The sequence below is a fragment of the Dendropsophus ebraccatus genome, chromosome 14, assembly GCF_027789765.1.
Source record: "Dendropsophus ebraccatus isolate aDenEbr1 chromosome 14, aDenEbr1.pat, whole genome shotgun sequence".
In the NCBI taxonomy this organism is placed as follows: Eukaryota; Metazoa; Chordata; class Amphibia; order Anura; family Hylidae; genus Dendropsophus; species Dendropsophus ebraccatus.
This window is the reverse complement of record NC_091467.1, coordinates 32,963,695-32,981,372: the sequence shown is the minus strand read 5'-3', so window position 1 is coordinate 32,981,372 and position 17,678 is coordinate 32,963,695. Positions and strand designations below refer to the sequence as shown.

Here is a 17,678-nt window from a genome sequence, read left to right as displayed (position 1 = left end):
GCCTGTAAATTGTCTGGTGATATTAATTTGAAAAATACCCCTACTGCCCACACATTCATCTTACAGCTGTAATTGCTATGGCCACAAAATTAAAGGGGTTATCCAATAAAAATCTTTTTCTTTCAAATCATCTGGTTTGAGAAAGATTTATATGGATTTGTAATTTACTTCTATTTAAAAATCTCTAGTTTTTCCATACTTATCAGCTGCTGTATGTCCTGCAGGAAATGTTTTCTTTTTAGTCTTTAGATACAGTTCTCTCTGCTGCCACCTCTGTCCGAGACAGGAACTGTCCAGAGCAGAAGAGCTTTTCTATGGGGATTTGCTGCTTCTCTGCACAGAAGTAAATTACAAATCTATGTAGCCAATTTCTGAAACCAGTTGGATTTAAAAGAAAAAGATTTTCTCCCGGGTACCTCTTTAAATGTAAGGCCTATTAGTTAAAAAAAATCCAAAAGTAAATGCCCCAAAATGCTTCACAAATAAAGGTATTATTATACATCAAAAGAATTCTACAAAAAGGATGCTACCAAAATGCTATGTAGTAGTCACTAATAAAGAAGGGTTAAAGGGGTTATCCAGCGCTACAAAAACATGGCCACTTTCCCCCTACTGTTGTCTCCAGTTTGGGTGCAGGTTTTGAAACTCAGTTCCATTGAAGTAAATGGAGCTTAATTGCAAACTGCACCTGAACTGGAGACAACAGTAGGGGGAAAAGTGGCCATGTTTTTGTAGCGCTGGATAACCCCTTTAAGAAGAATCTGTTGGCCTCTGCTGACATGTCTGATTTGATAAAAATGTATGTTCCACATAAGTAACATCTTACAATCTCTCCTTGAAATAACATTTATTTATTTGCAAAAATGTCAGCGGACAGACATTAGCTGGAAGTCAATGGAATTTTATGCCTTACAAACGTGGCGTTTTTTTGGGGGGGGTTCTCTCCTCCTTGGTGTTTTTGAGGGCATCCTGAGAACCCCTTTAATAATCATACATGCAGTTAGCTAATGTAATAGTGTATTAGAGAAAAATAGTTTCTTTTTTCAAAAACAGCACCACCCCTGTCCTTGGGTTGTGTGTGGTATTACAACTCGGTTCTCCAGCTGTTGCAAAACTACAACTCCCAGCATGCCCTGACAGCTGCAGACCAAAGACTATTAGGACCTATAGGGAGTTTTGTAATGGCGGTGAGTATAAAGACCACTTATGTAGAGTATTTGAGACCCTGGTAGTGATGATACTTCCTCAGTAGCGTTGTTTGTTCCTGTACAGAATATTCTCCAGCACATTTCATAAAGCACTTGCGGGTTTTGGCATCTAGATTGAAGTCTTGTGGTTGTTTCTTGAAGCAGTTCTTATCTTCCCTCCATTTATATTTAGGCTGCAATATCCTGAGCCATGACTCCTGTAAGACTGCTGTCTACATGTGGTCCAATCCTCCTGGTGTGATTCATTCATATGTGAGACCCCAGTTCCTCTAAATTGTGCTGAGGGATTATCTAAGGGAGGATCAAGCCAAGAAACACAGATGATAAAGAATACTAGTGTGAATCTAGTACTCATGAGCCTGAATAATATACTGGATAAATTACGGTAGCTAGAAACAAGGAGCATATGAGGAGGACAACTTCAAAGAGTTTGTAGTCTGTTACCATGGCAACAAATGGATCTGTATAGAGACTGTAGACACAAACATTCAAGCATTTTTGAGTCAAGATTTATAAGGTTTTTTAAAATAAAAAAATGTAAAAATTTTTTAAAAGTTTAAAATTGGTTGCAAAGGTGGTATTCCTTAGGCTACATTCACACATTCCATAAGTTCACCCGTAATTGCGGATGAACAATTACGGGCAAATTTAGGGACAATTGATTTCAATTGGGCTGTTAACACTGTCCATAGTTTTACAGATCCATAATTTACTGACAAGTGAACTACTGACAAGCCCTAGTATGGACCATAATTGCGTCCCAGATTTACACATAGAAGTCTGTGGGAGGGTCCATAATTTAGGGGAGTTACGGAAGTAACTTCTGTAAGGTCCACAAAAATAATTAATCACCTTCATTAAAAAAAAAAAGAAGAAAGAAAATGGATTATGGCTATGTGTTCACGCAATGTAAAAATAAGTGCAAATAACGTCCGTTATTAATGGTCAAGTTCATTTATAACGGCCATTTTTTGTGACCCAATCAGCTCACCCGCTACACAATTCTTGAATGACATTAAAATATCATGTTATTTATCCCACATGGTGCCCAGAATGAAAGCTAAGATTGCTGCCTTTTTTTTTGCCTCCCAAAAAATAGAGAAAAATGTAATCAAGAGTGACAAATTAGGAAGGTTGCCTATTCAACAGAAAAATTCCAAAAACATAAAAAAAAGTGCACCATGTCTCCATATTCTGAGGCTTAAAGGTTTATTTGTTTGTTTCTTTTGTCTTTTTATTGAAAAACTAGTAAAACAGAGCATAAACAATATTATGGTGATCATTCTGACTCACAGAATAAAGATATCAGCCAAACCCTGAGCTTTACATACATATTGGCCCAGATTTATTAACCCCTCAAGGCCAATTTAGTTTTTTGCGTTTTCGTTTTTTTCCTCCTTGTGATTAAAAGGCCATAGCACTTGCAATTTTTCACCTAAAAACCCACATGAGCCCTTATTTTTTGCTCCACTAATTGTACTTTGCAATGACAGACTTAACTTTTTCATACCTTTTCATAACTTTTTCAAGTACACTGTGAAACCAGGAAAAAATTCAATGTGTGGTGAAATTGAAAAAACAAAAGCTTTATTTGGGGGGTATTTGTTCGCCCTGGGCTAAAACTGACTTTTTATGCATGTTCCTCAAGTCATTACAATTACAACGATATGTAACATGTATAACTTTTCTTGTATGTGATGGCTTGTAAAAAATTCAAACCATTGTTAACAAAAATATGTTCCTTAAAATTGCTCCATTCCCAGGCTTATAGCGCTTTTATCCTTGGGTCTATGGGGCTGTGTGAGGTTTCATTTTTTGCGCCATGATGTGTTCTTTCTATCGGTACCTTGATTGCGCAAATGCGACTTTTTGATTGCTTTTTATTACAATTTTTCTGCCCAATTTTGCACTTGGGGATTTTTTTGCGCTTGTGCCGTTTACCGTGCGAGATCAGGAATGTGATTAATTAATAGTTCGGGCGATTACGCACGCGATACCAAACATGTTTATTTGCTTATTTATTTTTATATATAACATGGGAAAAGGGGGGTGATTCAAACTTTTATTAAGGGAGGGGCTTTTTATTAATAACATCACTTTATTTATTTTACACATATACTAGAAGCCCCCCTGGGGAACTTCTAGTATAAGCACACCTGTCTCTCATTGAGATCTATGCTGTATAGGATATACAGCATAGATCGATGAGATCGGCACTCGATTGCTTCCGGCTGCTGCAGTTGGAAGCAACCGAATACCGACCGGGGATCAGCGCCATTACGCCGCAGACCCCGTCTGGCAGCAGACACCGGGATCACACCTCCGGGACAAAGTCCCAGGGGGCCGATCTCCGCCACTAGACACCAGGGAACAGCTGCTTTAGGTAATCGGATGCAGCTGTCATCTTTGACAGCTGCATCTAATTACCTTATTAGCGGGCATGGCGATCGGACTGTGCCCGCTAATACCCGCAGGCCCGGGTTACATGCGGCACCCGGGACTGCGGTGGTTCAGAGCCCGCGGTCATTAAGGGGTTAAAGGCTGTAACGTATACACCAGTGTAAACTGCCCACAGCAACCAATCACAGCTCAGCTTTCATTTTACCAGAGCTGAAAGCTGAGCTGTGATTGGTTGCTGTGGGCAGTTTACACCAGTCTATATTCTACACCCTTTGATAAATCTCCAGCATTGTGTGCAGGAACTTGGGAACAGGGCTCAGTGTCCAGCTGATTGTCAACCAAGCATGAATAGGGAGGGGAGGGGGAGTGAAGAGGCATTATAGCCCTCAGCGCTTCAGGGGATTAGGAAAGTGTCATTCCTAATGTGAACATGGGTGGATTCTGTCCTGGCTTAAATAATTACATTCTGGTTAACGCCTGAGCATTTTCTGGAGTAATTTTTACTAGCACCTTAATGGTTATCTCCTTGCCTTGCCGGTGATTGACAGCCCTATCCTCCTAAGTTCCTGTCTGTCTGCTCCAATCACCTCTATGACCGGAACTTTGATTTATTTAAAACTCAGTCATTCTCTTTGCCTAATGCCTGCTATAGCGTATGCTTAGTGCGCCTATCCTGATTTACTGGTTACATCTTTGGCTGGTGTCCCTGACTACATGTTTGTCTCCTGACTTGGTCTGTATTTTTGTCCTATGGTTTTTTGACTCTGGTTTGCCTCATTTACTAGTTCTACTATTTACTACATTCTGTCTATATGTCCTTGTCTCGTAATTGTCTCAAGGTTGTCTCGTATTTGTTCTGTGTCCTGTTCCACCTATATTAGCCTAGGGGACATCTCCAAGTTGTCTTGTGTCGCCTAGGACATGTTGAGGCAAGTAGGCAGGGACAGTGGGCTTGGGACAGCGTCAGAACTGTATTTGTCTCTGCGTCGCCTGTGTGTACCCTGACAGGTATCATGGGTCTCCGATCTCTAATAGCTATCTAATAGTGTTAGCAGGTTAGAACCTAAATTGCAGATGACAGATTTATTTTGGCAAATATCTATTAGAAGAAAGATGTAGTGGAGCACATCAAGTGACAGGGCATGTGCTTTGTTATGGCTTCTTTATGGGAGAATCAGGGTTATGGTCATGCCAATTTAAAGAGGTACCTGAGAATAGAAACAGTGCCACCCCTTTTTATTGGCTGTGTCTGGTATTGCAGTATTCAAGTGAAAGACACTGAGCTGCAATATTAGATACACAATTATGCAAACTTTTATTTTAAGTAAAAAAGGACCTATCCTTTCCTATCATTGAATATATAGTGATATATGTAAGTATTCATATACATAGACAGCTATAAATCTGTGTCTCCGTATCCTCATGTGTGTTCCTCAGAGTACGTGTCTTTGTTTATGTCATGATCCTTCTTCCACAGCAAGACAAATAAGCCGGGCTGGGTATATCTGATGTCAGGAATCCTGTGATCGGCACATTTCCACATTTCTCTGAACTTTGTCCAATAGCTGAGAGGCCAGATGCTCATGTGGAGATGGGGGGGAGTCAGTTTTACATGTCCCAGTGAATAATCTGCAATGATCTAGAATCGCTGGGGTATTAAAGGTTACTAATGATAATTTAATTTTCCAGACAGGGAACAGTGACTTTGCATGCAACATACATGTCAATATCACAGTCTTCTGTCTAATGTTAGAGGCATGTTGTTGTGTATAGGGCTGGACATGTTCATCAAGACCACGAATACAGTCAGTATAATTGCATGTCCAGCCTCCAGACAAATCCATTCATATGCATTGGTCCATAGAATACGATGCATCTGTTACCGTCCGCAATTGTGGATCTGCAATGGCAGACAGTATGCAGAGCATACATTACAATCGTGTGACTGAAGACTAGAGATGAGCGAACCTGGAGCATGCTCAAGTCGATCCGAACCCGAACTTTCGGCATTTGATTAGTGGTGGCTGCTGAAGTTGGATAAAGCCATAAGTCTATGTGGAAAACATGGGTATAGCTATTGGCTGTATCCATGTTTTCCAGACAACCTTAGAGCTTTATCCAAGTTCAGCAGCCCCAGCTAATCAAATGCCGATCGTTCGGGTTCGGATCAACTCGAACCCGAACCCGGTTCGCTCATCTCTAGTGAAGACTAATGAATGCTATACTTTAAAGGGGTTGTCTGGATAAATAGTTTTGTATCTAAATGTGCTCAGGATTGGGGGAGAAATAAAATGCAAATGTACTCACCTGTCCCCAATCCCCCACCGGTGTCATCCCTGCTGCTAAAAGCTTCAGATTCTCCTTCACAACACATAAGAATTGCCTGCTCAGCTAATCAATGGCCGCAGTGGTGACCCCTCAGCCTGTTATCTTCTATATGTTGAGAAAGGAAGCTCGAGCAGTAGTATGGCACTGTTGAGAAGGAACTGGCAGGGCATCAGGGGCAAGGGAGTACAAGTGTATTTACATATGGGTTCAGGAAACGCCTATGAGATTTGTACGGGCTGAAGTTACTGTATTATATGTAATGTTGTTTTCATATAGATATCAGATCCATTGAGACACAAGAGCACATGGAATCAAGGTTGTAGCACTGGGGGTCATAGAGGTAGCATTTGTAAATGGGCCTGTCTACCGCCTAAGAAGATAAAAGTATTAATAACGGTCTATGGTAGGTGGGGGCCTTGTAAAAAAGATTTTGCATTGGAGCCTTGAGCTTTAAATCATGAATGTGTAAGTCCCCCTCATAGCATGTTCTGTTATATAAGTCTCTAAGTATACATTTTCATAATGAAGCAGAAGGCAGCCAATAAATAAAGCTAGGATGTCTCCTAATTTGCACAGAGCTGACACCGAACAATCATTTTGCTGATGTCTGCAATGAAACACTAGATTTATACAGCTCCGCACACACAGAACGGCAATAAAGTTGGTTAAATTGGAATGTAGGTCACTTCATAAAACGTATATTAGGAGCGGCCACCTGCAGGGTTGTATCTGGTATTTCAGTGACACCATGGAAACTGGCGACGAAGAAGAAGAAGCAATATAAAGAAATGTAGAGAAATCATATAAAACACAATATAATAAAAGAGAAATGTCCAAGAACCAATATACCACTATGCTGACTGCATTACTTCTATATAGAGATGAGCGAACCTCAAGCACGCTCGAGTCCATCCGAACCCAAACCTTCGGCATTTGATTAGCGGGGGCTGCTGAAGTTGGATAAAGCTCTAAGGTTGTCTGGAAAACATGGATACAGCCAATGACTGCCATGTTTTCCACATAGCCTCCAACTTCAGCAGCCACCGCTAATCAAATGCCGAACGTTCGGGTACGGATGGATGCAGCTTTGTATAGAGGTCCATGGAAAAATCATTTTTGGTTTGTTTTTTGTTGTAGGGTCTAATAAAGTGGAAAATTATAAACATGCAAAAAAAAACAACAACATTGTTTGCGGTCCTCCTAAGTCCCCCCTGCTAACAGCACTTGCTGTTCTTCTTCCCTGTCATAGGAAAATAACACAAAAATTGTGATGAAAGGTGTAGGGGGGCCTTGGGAACACTGCAATGGACTCCCTAGGGCTGCATGCAACCTCTTCAGCCACTGGTAATGAAATGCCGAGCGATCCTACTCGAGCATGCTCATCTCTACTCCTAATGGTTCCACTCCTCCCTGCCCTTTAATTTAAAAAAAAAACAAAAAAACATGAGGCCGGACTTCTCTTTTAAACTCCAGTAATGTTACTGCTATTAAAATAATTACCTCAATGTTGTTACTGGAAACGGCTCTTTCTATTACTAATGCCAATGCTTGTATTTCCCTAGTCCTTTATCTAATAATACCAGTACTGCAAAAAAAAAAAAAAAATTGTTATCGGTAATACCCCCATTGGTGAGACCCCTTCCCCACACTCTCACACACACTCATCTTACACATACCTTGTCTATAGGGGATACCTTAGTTTAGTTTGGAGTACCCCTTTAAATATCCCTTGGTGTTTGAGTGCACCGTTGGTTGTATAAGTTGTATAAACATTATTGTATTAATAGGTATCTTGATGCATAACCTCAGGTAGCTCATGGGCTCAGGTAGTGCGAAAAGAGTGAAAACAAGATGATTTACTGCAGGCTGTAAATTGAGATGCATTTTCTAAGGTAAGGTGTTATACTGCCATCTAGAGGTAAATGTAAAAACTATAAGATTTTTTACCTTAATTTTCAGGTGCTAACACACAAAAGATGTCCATTTCTGATAATGATGTCCGTTATGCTGCCATCTAGAGGTAAATGTAAAAACTATAAGATTTTTTACCTTAATTTTCAGGTGCTAACACACAAAAGATGTCCATTTCTGATAATGATGTCCCTTTAAAATAGGATAGCGGTACTGAGAAATGTAATAGTGGTTTCCTTTCCATGCCATCAGCACTTTTACAATTTTTTTTCTGTGTTGGCTCATGATTTATGTTTGCAGTATTTTTGACCTGGCACAAAACCAAAAATGTGATTGTGAACTCACAATGAGTATAACCTGAAGACTAGTGGTGTCTCGGATAATCCTTAAAAAGCTATGCATACCACGTAATAGGGAAAGGGATTGTCTAGGATTACAAAAACATGGCTGTGGTAGTCAGCTGGTAGCAATAGAGAAAATTCAATATTAGGCTATGTTCACACTATGTAAAAATGATGTTCATCATTCATAATAACGGCAAATAACGTCCATTATTTCAATAATAACAGCCGTTATTGCACAATTAACGTCTGCTATTTTTTTTCCAATAACGCAAGTTATTTGCACAATGACAGCCGTAATTATGAAAGACGGTCATAGTGTGAACTTAGCCCAAGGCTATGTTCCCACTTCATGAACATATCGGGCAAATGTCATTGAATAGATAGCCACTAATAGATAATGTTACGAGACGGCCTTCTGCCAATATGTTCCTTTCTACCAGCTGATTACAGCAGCCATTTACATGGAGGTTTCTCAGATAAATGGCCATCCATTTTACACACAAGCAGCCAGAGTCTTCCACAGTGAGTCTCTGCTTCTTATCAACAATTCTATCTAGCTCAAAAAGGGGGTTCCAAAAATAAGACCCTCTTCAATGACATCCATAAACATAGGAATACATAAACAAGTGGCACATGAAATGTGGTTCCTGCCAAAACCACAATTGGTTTTAATGCAAATAGTTGCTGTTCGGCATCTTGATCACACCCGTAAAATAGAGGTAAAATAAGACTGTAATTTTGAGGTAAAAATATGGCAGTATTTTTAATATAATAATGCACTCCATTAAAGTCAATGGGAAAATGAAGGGCAGTGCACACACCGTATAGAACAACGTCTTTAATTATGACTTAGGGTGAGCAAAGTTACAGTACAGTAGCGAAGTGAAACGATTCACTAGTCTTTGTGGTCAGCCTGTCAGCTGGCTGCCTTTGAACTCCAGTTTTTGAAATCACAAAAGGCTATGGGGGAGATTTAAAGGGGTAGTGCGGCAGTAAAAAATTATTCACAGAATAACACACATTACAAAGTTATACAACTTTGTAATGTATGTTATGTCTGTGAATGGCCCCCTTCCCCGTGTCCCACCACCCCCACCGATGAACCCGGAAGTGTAGTGCTTTATACATACCTGATCCGTGCCGACACGCGTCTGCCATCTTGTGCCAAACGTCATCTTCGGCCGGCCGGCCCGAACACCTCCGATCTTCCCGAGTGCCGGCCGCGTCATCAGCTGCTCAGCCGCGATTGGCTGAGCATAACTGTGCTCGGCCAATCGCGGCTCAGCGGCTGATGACGCAGGGAAGGGGGCCATTCACAGACATAACATACATTACAAAGTTGTATAACTTTGTAATGTGTGTTATTCTGTGAATAATTTTTTACCGTCGCACTACCCCTTTAATAAACTGGTATAAAGTAGAATTGTTCTTACTTACCCCTAGCAACCAATCAGATTCCACCTTTCATTTTTCAAAGAATCTGTGAGGAATGAAAGGTGGAATCTGATTGGTTGCTGGGGCAACTAAGACAATTCTACTTTACACCAGTTTGATAAATCTCCCCCTATATGTTTGGGTGGGTTGTTTGTTTTTTTTGTTTGTTTTTTTTAAGAAACATCAGCATTTTTCCCCCAAGGATTTCCATTGGGGGGTAAAATTCTATTGCATTGAGTATAGAAAGGTGGAAATATTCTCAATGCAGCATGAGACATTGCTACCATAGACCTCAATTAAAGTCGCATGCTGGATCAACTTACTTGCGACTTCTATGTAACTTGACAATTTTGTTGACAGCCAAGTCGCAAATGTAATAAAGTCACACATAACATTTTAGTCACTGGGTAGCTGTAACCTTGTGCAATGTAGAAGGAGAGAGAAAAAGAGACACAGCGGGCCCAGGCACCTTGTGTACTACCCTAGGAGAGGGATAAAAAGGAAAAGGTGCATATTTGCTTACCTATTTGCCCCTTGGGCTTTATGCATATAACCCCAAGCTGGTCCGCAGGGGGTACAAACGATCATATGATCCCTTGGTCCAGTGTAGCTCTGGAAGGTCTGATAGACCAAAAGCAGACGATGTACCACAAACAGGATGCTCCCAACAGGGGCCCGTAGTCGCAAAAAATAAATAAAATAAATATATATATATATATATATATATATATATATATATATATAGGTACTTAGATTTACCAGTGCTATCCCTAAAGACTCTTCACAGAGATGTCTCTTTTTTTTTAAGCTACATCTCTGTGGAGAGTCTTTGGGGATAGTACCCTTTTTTTATGTATTTTTTTCTGCCATAGCCCTAACCTTAGGGTGGTATTATGCAACAGTTTTTGCTTATGGCAAGTTTACGGCAGTTTTTCATTGTTATTCAGACAAAGCCAGAAGTGGATTCAGGTGTAATGAGAAGTACTAATTGTACTTTGTACTAATTTTAAAAATTTGCACAAATTGCTAAAAAGTAGAGCATCCCTTTAAATAGCCATTTTAAAGCTCAGTCTATATCAATGTTGTTTCTAATGGTAACAACAAAATAGCACAAGAAACCTTATAGTCCTCACTTCCATTGCAGTGCCCTGTGCACAACTTATTATAGAAAGCCTGGTCTGCGTGCCCACAGGGCCCGGCAGAGTAACATGGGAAGACTCCCAGCTTCATTGCCTGCACAGCTCTGCTCCCAGTACATAGCTGCATGTCATATCATTGGCCAAGTAGGGAATTAATGTCCGAAACCCGAGAGAGGCAAGTTTTACCTGAAGAGTTTGTTAGATGCTCAGATTTCAGGCGTGATCATCTGACATCAGCTGCAGCTGTCCTGCGAGGACTCTCTGGCCGCCACTCTCACACTTGGGAATAGTCTGTGGCACAAAACTTCTCTCTTGGAGATTTCTTCTTATATGCATCTGACAAGGTAAATGCCATTTTTTTCTCCTTTTAACTGTATGGCCTTCCATTCCGTAAAGTCAGCCAGAGGTAAATTTTACTGAAACTAACTTTTCTAGACTCCCATTATGTAAAGTGGATGGATTAACCCTTTCAGAGATATATACTAATGAAGTCCAGCTATACTAGGGGCTCAAAATGCGGCAAATGCAGTACTTAAAAGCTGTCCTATATGCATAAAAGAGTGATAAATTAAAACAAAAACTATATATATATATATATATATATATATATATATATATATATATATATATATATTTATTTTTTTTGTGTGTGAGATATTTTCATATATTTGTCCAAATCTGGGACATTTGCTTAGGATTGTCTATTTTTTAAGGCTCCTATTGTATATTTGGTTTTTTTTTTTTAGGTTTTATAGTCTTATGAGCATCAGCAGCAAAATGGGCTTATCTAGAGAATTTTCTGATGGTCTACATATTGTCGTACCAGGACATCTATAAGTCTATAGATGTAACGGCCAGTTGTGTCATCCACAGATAGTTTCCCATTTGTTGGCTGCTTCTATACTTGAGCTGGAAAATCTGGGCAGATAAAATATGGAGAGGGGTCTTTGTAAGGGATCTTACAAGGAGAAATCTGGTAATAAGATGGGCATGGAAAATACGTAACAGAACTATCACCGCCGGCCAAGTTTTTGACATTAAAGAGACAGGACTTGATTTATGGCAAGAAAGTAGCTGTCAAGATGGGAGGTACTGGGGCTGTCATAGTAAACAACTTCTCCCAATTTTCTAGACATTGATTTATTATGGACATTTCGGGGGCTTGGTCTATGGCACATAATACACATACAAGCTGGGAATCGCGTGTGTGAACATCTTCTTGGAGGAATGTATTAAATGACAGAAGATCATGTACAGTAATATAAGGTGTCGACAGCACATTTCATAGGGCGGCATCCTATATAACAAGAATATTCATAATGTTTTATAATCTTTGACAAGCACAATTCAGAGTCCTACTATGAAGCCAGTAGCAGCTAAGGTGCCGCCATATGGGGCCTCTGAACTATAAATTTTCTGTTGTATATATCCAAAATCCATGTCTTAAAGGAGTTATCCAGCGCTACAAAAACATGGCCACTTTTCCCCCTACTGTTGTTTCCAGTTCAGGTGCGGTTTGCAATTAAGCTCCATTTACTTCAATGGAACTGAATTTCAAAACCCCACCCAGACTGGAGATAAAAGTAGGCTGTGGCTGTGTTTTTGTAGCGCTGGATAACCCCTTTAATATGGGATCACATACATATGGCGATATGGTAAGGGATCCCAGTAGTCTATAGATGCCAGAGATAAAAAAAACAAAAAAAAAAAAACAAACCTATAATAGTTTACACCAAAATGAGAAAATGCCACAAAAATAACCAGTAGAACTTCTTGTAGTGTTTTGGGAGTTATCTATGGTGTTTTTCAGCCCAAGAAAAACGCAGTGCAAAATTTTTGTCTGAGGGACGCCATATGGTGAAGGCTGTTTTTCCAGGTGGTTTATACACATGGTCTAACCATGTGAACATACCCTTAGGCTGGAAACACACACAGTAGTTTTTTGAAATTGCCAGGAAAGTTTTTGTCCAAAAACCAGAAGTGGCTCCAACAGGAAAGAGAAGTACAAGTCTTCCCTGTATATTTTCCATCCACTGCACTACCACTGCGGTGGCAGCTTTCCAAAAATGTGTTTCCAGCCTTAGGGTATGTTCTCACTATGGAAAGAGATGGAAATTCCAAGCGGAATCCCTGCCACGGACTCCTCTCAGAATTCCACCTGCCTCACTGTCTCAATGTTAAGTATTGGATGCCTCCACTCTGTTACAGGTATCCCTACGCTTCCCACCTAGAAAGGCAGAACAAAGCAGATGCCATTCATTTCAATGTCCCAACTTAGGGGAATATTTATCATTATTTTTGCACCATTATGCTTGCATATTTTGTGTTTTTGCACAGGGCATAACATTTAAGAAATCATTTATGAAGCAGTTTGCACTTTTTTGAGAAATTTGAGACATTGAGACAGCTGCGCCATTTTTGTAAATTTTCATTCCGAGAGGGGGTGTTTTAAGTTATCTCTATTTCTAGCTAATTATTTTCATGTGCAATTATTTATTTTGCTCCAAAAAAATTGGACAGCAGTTCTCCATTTTTTTTAGCATAGTTTTTTAGCCAAGCTGTCAAAAGGACAAAAACTGCACAAGGTTTATCAAGGACCATGCTCCTAAAGATAAATTTTGCGCATGGTCCGGAGATTTATGCACAGCACGTGAAAAGTGCGCTGGCACAAAAATTCTTGTGTAAATGATAAATATGCCCTTAGGGGGAGACTTATCAAATATGGTGTAAAGTGAAACTGGCTCAGTTGCCCCTAGCAACCAATCAGATTCCTCCTTTCTTTCCTCACAGACTCTTTGGAAAATGAAAGGTGGAATCTGATTGGTTGCTAGGGGCAACTAAGCCAATTTCACTTTACACCATGTTTGATAAATCTCCCCCTTAGGGTGTATTCACACTTACAGGATCCGCAGCATAAAATCCGCTATGATAAGGTGTGTGGAGCTACCCTGAGGCAGACTCTATTAGCACAGTCTACATAGCAACCCCAGCTACCATAGTATTTAATCGACACCCTGTTATTACAGAGTTGCCGATTGGGACTGTGGCTCGTATAACACTTGTGTTTTAACCTTTTAAAGGCTGGTGTCAGGATTGATTGTGGCATTTAAGGGGTTAGACCATGGGTCTCCAAACTGCAGCCCTCTAGCTGTTGTATGCCATGCGTTTTGATCCATTTTCCATTGACTTACAAGATAAATAAAAACGGAAAAACGGATCAGTTTTTTTTTTAACTTTTTGAAATGTACACAAAAACGTGGTTGACCACATTTTTCTGTACGTTTTGCAAAACAGATACAGTGAGACAGATTGCAAAATCGTGATGTGAACATAACCTTAGACTGAAGTTGCAAGCAGGTGTTGGCTATAATATACAGCCATTGCCCATTGAGTGGGCTGAGCTTGTGAGCCTGTTCCATGTACAGCAGCTTCCCAGCTAGTGTAAAGGTGTCATTAAGGAGTTAATGCACCATCCAAAATGGCCCCAATGCAAGTAGACAGCTGAAAAAATGTCTGTCAAACCTTTTTTTTTTTTAGGTCTCAAATGGGAGTGAGTGGGTGGGAACATAAGCATACCCCTGTCAAAATAATTGGAGAGATTTACCAAACCTTGCACAAAAGCATAGTGGAACAGTTGCCTATAGCAATCAGAGTCCAGCTTTTGTATTTTTAGAGGTATTTTTGAAGAAAAAAAAGAAGCAATCTGATTGGTTCCTATAGGTAACTGCTTCACTGATCTTTTGTACAAGGTTTGATAAATCTCCCTCGATTGTCTCTGCACAGTCTGGCACTATTTGAGTAAAAAAAAAAAATTTCAATTGTCATTTTATGAGGAATTAATATAGATTAAAGTCCAGTTTCATTTCCAAGAGTGGCGCACTCCCAGTGTCATTTCCAAGAGTGGCGCACTCCCAGTGTCATTTCCAAGAGTGGCGCACTCCCAGTTTCATTTCCAAGAGTGGCGCACTCCCAGTGTTATTTCTAAGAGTGGCTCACTCTCAGTGTCATTTCCAAGAGTGGCGCACTCCCAGTGTTATTTCCAGGAGTGGTGCACTCCCAGTGTTATTTCCAGGAGTGGTGCACTCCCAGTGTTATTTCCAGGAGTGGTGCACTCCCAGTGTTATTTCCAGGAGTGGTGCACTCCCAGTGTCATTTCCAGGAGTGGTGCACTCTCAGTGTCATTTCCAAGAGTGGCGCACTCCCAGTGTTATTTCCAGGAGTGGTGCACTCCCAGTGTTATTTCCAGGAGTGGTGCACTCCCAGTGTTATTTCCAGGAGTGGTGCACTCCCAGTGTTATTTCCAGGAGTGGTGCACTCCCAGTGTTATTTCCAGGAGTGGTGCACTCCCAGTGTCATTTCCAAGAGTGGCGCACTCCCAGTGTTATTTCTAAGAGTGGCGCACTCTCAGTGTCATTTCCAAGAGTGGCGCACTCCCAGTGTTATTTCTAAGAGTGGCGCACTCTCAGTGTCATTTCCAAGAGTGGCGCACTCCCAGTGTCATTTCCAAGAGTGGCGCACTCCCAGTGTTATTTCTAAGAGTGGCGCACTCCCAGTGTTATTTCTAAGAGTGGCGCACTCTCAGTGTCATTTCCAAGAGTGGCGCACTCCCAGTGTCATTTCCAAGAGTGGCGCACTCCCAGTGTTATTTCTAAGAGTGGCGCACTCCCAGTGTTATTTCTAAGAGTGGCGCACTCTCAGTGTCATTTCCAAGAGTGGCGCACTCCCAGTGTCATTTCCAAGAGTGGCGCACTCCCAGTGTTATTTCCAGGAGTGGTGCACTCCCAGTATTATTTCCAGGAGTGGTGCACTCCCAGTGTTATTTCCAGGAGTGGTGCACTCTCAGTGTCATTTCCAAGAGTGGCGCACTCCCAGTGTTATTTCCAAGAGTGGCGCACTCCCAGTGTCATTTCCAAGAGTGGCGCACTCCCAGTGTCATTTCCAAGAGTGGCGCACTCCCAGTGTTATTTCTAAGAGTGGCGCACTCCCAGTGTTATTTCTAAGAGTGGCGCACTCCCAGTGTTATTTCCAGGAGTGGCGCACTCTCAGTGTCATTTCCAAGAGTGGCGCACTCCCAGTGTTATTTCCAGGAGTGGTGCACTCCCAGTGTTATTTCCAGGAGTGGTGCACTCCCAGTGTTATTTCCAGGAGTGGCGCACTCCCAGTGTTATTTCCAGGAGTGGTGCACTCCCAGTGTTATTTCCAAGAGTGGCGCACTACCTTGTCAGGTTATTCGGGCTACTGACAGCTAGCCCACACAAAACAATTCCAACCTAATGGTGGGCAAGTCATACATTGGTTCGTGTATTGATGCTGTGGCTTTGTGGAAAGATGGGGCATTGATCTCATATGTGTTGATTTCTGTTTACGACTATGTTCATACAGTATAATACAAAGGGCGTTGGTTTCAGTGTCAAACAACGGCTGCGGTAATACGTGTTCCTACGGCCGATATTGCATTATCGGCCATAGGAACATTATCTTCCATGATGCCCCTGGTATAGTGCTCACCCCCCAATGATGCCCCTAGTATTGTAGCAACCTCCCAATGATACCCCTAATCCGTACCAAATTAAAAAAAAAAAAAAAAATATTCACCTTTCCTCTGCTCCAGCTCTGGCTGGGTCCTCTTCCATCTCCAGCAGTCTGTGCCAGAGCAGCACAGGTCTTGTCCTACAGGCAGCGAACAATGAAACAACGTCATTGCATATGGCCTGCAAAAGAAAGGATAAGATTAGAGATGAGCGAACCTTGAGCATGCTCGAGTCCATCCGAACCCGAACGTTCGGCATTTGATTAGCAGTGGCTGCTGAACTTGGATAAAGCTCTAAGGTTGTCTTGAAAACATGGATATAGTCATTGGCTGTATCCATGTTTTCTAGACAACCTTAGAGCTTTATCCAAGTTCAGCAGCCACCGCTAATCAAATGCTGATCGTTCGGGTTCGGATGGACTCTAGCATGCTCAAGGTTCGCTCATCTCTAGATAAGACGTGTTCTGTCCAGGAACATGCATGCTCCAAAAATGTAAAACATCTCCTTTCCCCATAATCATAGAGACAAAATCTACAAAAGCAGTTCATTGCTCTATGCCGAGATGTGATATTATCCTAAAAAATGACGACATCATCAAACATATTTTCTATTGATGCATTGACTGTTGAGGTAATAAACACTATCCTAACACTACCTTTACCTGACATCATGGTAAATGTGATGTTTCATTAGAATGGCACCAGATTAAATTCTCAACTAGAGATGAGCAAACAGGGTTCGGGTTCGAGTCCATCCAAACCTGAACGTTCGGCATTTGATTAGCTGGGGCTGCTGAACTTGGATAAAGCTCCAAGGTTGTCTGGAAAACATGGATACAGCCAATGACTATACCCATGATTTCCACATAGCCTTAGGGCTTTATCCAACTTCAGCAGCCACCGCTAATCAAATGCCGAAAGTTCGGGTTCGGATGGACTGGAGCATGCTCCAGGTTCGCTCATCTCTATTCTCAACATTATCTCTTCAGTCAATACAGATTGGGGACTAATCAGTGGTATCATTTTTATCTAATCCTCCACACTCTACACTCTCCCCTTTAGCCCCTATAACCTTGTTTTATGTATATTGTGGGTTAGTAATAGTTTCCAATTGGCTTTTCTATATGTTAATAATATTTCTTGCAGCTGATTTCTGGTTTTGTAGACATTGACTCCTGTTTGGGCCCATTTCTATTAAACTAGGGCATTTTCTACGGTTCAGACATATTGCTGTTAGCTTTCATGTATTTCCATTTCAAACTAATCATTTATAGTAGGAAGCACATTATTAGAATACAATATTACAAAATGTATCTAAGTTTACATTATTGTGTATTATTATTATTAATATTACAACAATATTGTTATGTGTAATGCTGCGTTT

The 17,678-nt window shown here is 40.9% G+C and overlaps 1 protein-coding gene and 1 long non-coding RNA gene across 2 annotated transcripts in view; one reads left to right on the top strand and one right to left on the bottom strand.

Annotated features, from left to right (window-relative positions):
- Positions 1–1,010: 1,010 nt before the first annotated feature.
- On the bottom strand, positions 1,011–16,458 carry LOC138772776 (uncharacterized). Its single transcript, XR_011359821.1, has 4 exons — positions 16,360–16,458; positions 7,884–7,950; positions 7,437–7,521; positions 1,011–1,499 (listed from the first exon to the last, which is right to left on the bottom strand). It is a non-coding gene; the product is annotated as an uncharacterized lncRNA (long non-coding RNA).
- The window catches only part of SCN4A (sodium voltage-gated channel alpha subunit 4), an 82,819-nt gene continuing 76,176 nt past the window's right edge, over positions 11,036–17,678 (top strand). The window contains exon 1 of the mRNA XM_069953433.1: positions 11,036–11,108. The gene's annotated coding sequence lies outside the window, so the exon portion shown is untranslated. The remainder of the gene's footprint in view (positions 11,109–17,678) is intronic.